Here is a 3,037-nt window from a genome sequence, read left to right as displayed (position 1 = left end):
GATTTGTCAAAGAAGTCCTGCGCAGGAGGGATGTCTTATTTATTCTCTAGGGCATCAAAGAGTTCATTTACTAATAATTTTACTGGGCATTTGGATTGCTTTCTAGTGGGAGTTGGTGTTAAGGATATTATAATGCCCACTAAGAAACAATATCTGATGATCAAAACAAATAAATATGAAAACTCACTAAGAAATAAGAGGAAAGCCACTAGTCAAATCATTCAACTTTGCTGCACCCCATTGATTTACCAATAGCACTGCAGGATGTGTGAATTAACATTGTGATACAGTTACCTGAACAAAAAAAATGTTTCCGAAACTATTAAATGGACCAAGGCAAGATTAGGTAAGTGCATGCAGTTTATCTTTTAGGCATTTCATAGAAAAGTGATACATCTCAGGGCACATATGTTTGTAAAAGCGCTTTTGAGGGGCTGTGTGAAAGTTTGTGTACAAGGTAACTTTCACAACAGCTTGCAAAAAACGAATTTCAAGCTTTAAAATAATGTATTTTGTAACAAATTATCTTGACCATCTATTTTCAAAAAACGAATTTCAAGCTTTAAAAATAATACATTTTGTAACAAATTATCTTGACCATCTATTTTCAAAATTGCTGTGTTTTTGAAATTTTAATTTTCATAATTAAGGATAAACATAGATTTCTAAGTTATCGTAAGATTTTCGACCCTTTTCGACCTTGGAACTATACCGTTGTCTTCTTACAAAAGTTAGAATACGGCTCACTTTTATAGTACAAAGTACACCCCTTATACAAACCTCACCCTAAAACAATGGAATATTCAAAAGAAAAACATATTTGGCAAAATTAAGAAGTGCCGAAAGATCAATACGCAGGAAGACAAAAAAAAAATAAAAAATCATGCCTCCATGAATCCACTCACAATAAATGTTTTAAAAATGTACCACATTCTACAGTAATTTTTCAAGCTATTCCTTTTTTTTTTTTTTTTTTTGTTTTTTTTTTTGTTGTTTTTTGTTGGAAAGCAATTCTCTTTTAAGATAGTAGTTGCCCCCTATTAGGAGTCAATCTCAATGTACTGCAAAGGTTTGCGGAAAAATTATCTCACGGATATAACAATAGGGAAAGTTTTTTATGTTCCCTCACAACATAGAAGTTCTATCATCTCTTCTATCCAACTGTCCATTTTTTAATGGTGGGTTAAGATTGCTCCAATCACTATGTCACGTCTCTATATTATTTTATTTTTAAATTTTTTTTTTTTTATGAACTATCTTGATACCAAATTTGGACATCCATTCCTCTATTAAACTTGCACTAATGAAAAATATTAAGAAAAATATTTTCAATAAAAAATAATGATCAAAAAACCCTTGAAAATTTCAAGGGGTATTTTGGTCATTATTTTTTATCGAAAAATTATTATTATTATTTTTTATAGGTGCGCTCCAATGAGAAGATAGCAAGTACCAAATTTCATATTCAAAACAATTGTATTAAAAAAACTAAAAATAAAATACTTTGAGATGTTGGATCTAAGATCAAACGGTGAATGGTTCTCTTGATAAAAAATGGATGGCTGGATGGTAGGGGAGGATAGAACTTCTATGTTGTAGGGGGAACATAGAAAGCTTTCCCATAACAATATAGTGGTACAAACAAATGTCTAGTTGTTTTCCTACAAGAACGATAAAACAAGAGATTGTATACAATGAAACTATTTACCTTGATACAAGGTGGTTACAATTACATACAACCATCCAATGTGAAGTTTGATAGCGTGGATGTATTGTAAAGTTCGATAAAATTTCTTTTAAAATTTGAACTTGGTCAATAGAATAATTGCAGCCCCCCAATTTCACATCCAATGGTAAAGATTAGTGTCTCACCTTGTAATAAAAGTAAATGGTCTCATTCAATACTTTCCCATGAAACAAAGAAACGTTAAAGAATTAGATTGAATTGAATTTAGGAAGAAGAAATTGAGAGAGAGAGAGATAAAATATCCATCCATGAATACGTATGAATCTGTTGTTTGTTGCCAGTATGGATGCCAGTCTGAACAAATTGAGTCTCTATTTTTTTTATGACTTTTGCAAATAAGAAACGTGCCTTTTCCATTGCTAGTTGTTCGGGGTGGCCATGGATCTGGTGGCCTAGGCTGTCCCTAACAAATTAGGGCCAGCTACAAAATGTGGCTTGAGGGTCAAGCCTAAGCAATGTCAAGATAGGTCTGGCTCGGGCCGGCCTGTTGCCAATCCTAGTAGTTACATTTTCGTGTCCTTAACTGTATGGGTGGTTAATTAGAATTGGATCTTATATTTAATCGTTGACCCTAACTAATTGGAAAAAGGCTAAAATGATGATGATGGTTTAAAAATTCATTAACTTAAGTGACTTCACTTGAAACATGTCTTTTTATTGTGAGGCCAAAAGTTATTATACTCTTGCGGGAGCATACTGTCCATTTATTCCCGCAGTTAAAAGCCATTCAAGATTAATTTTGAGACCCCAAATTTTTGGATATAATCTCTTCAACTATAGATTAACCTCAATAAAAAAAGCTTTCCTAATTATACCCTACGTGCACTTGAAAAATATAGTGTCTCAAGATTGTATAGAGACTATCTAATTTTTAAAATGTAAGCTCTAAGTATTAAAAGACTCAAATTTTATTTCATTTTTTCTTTTGAAAATAATCATCTCGTGATTCTTAGATGGTCCCCAATGTTTCATACTAAAATATCCTCTCAAGTAGGTCTTCTGACCGAGGGAGTAGATATACACTATATACTTCCACTGGAGTACAGAATATGTGCTATTGTAAGAAGTCACATTTTTTTTAAGGGAAAAGTTTATATAGAGCCGAGGCTCTAAACAATCAAATTTGAGCCTACCTCAAATTTCACTAGAAGAAGTTGTTTTGATGCCCAAATATCTTCAAATTGATCATCTTGGCTTCAAGATGTATAGACATGAGCGCAAAATGGATTTCAAGTTTTGGAAATAGTGTATTTTGTAACACATTTTTGGATCGCCAATTTTCAAGATTTT

This window comes from Amborella trichopoda, chromosome 7 (genome assembly GCF_054954075.1).
Source record: "Amborella trichopoda isolate Santa Cruz 75 chromosome 7, AtrichopodaSantaCruz75HAP2 v2.0, whole genome shotgun sequence".
NCBI lineage: Eukaryota > Viridiplantae > Streptophyta > Magnoliopsida > Amborellales > Amborellaceae > Amborella > Amborella trichopoda.
This window is presented reverse-complemented; position numbering follows the sequence as displayed.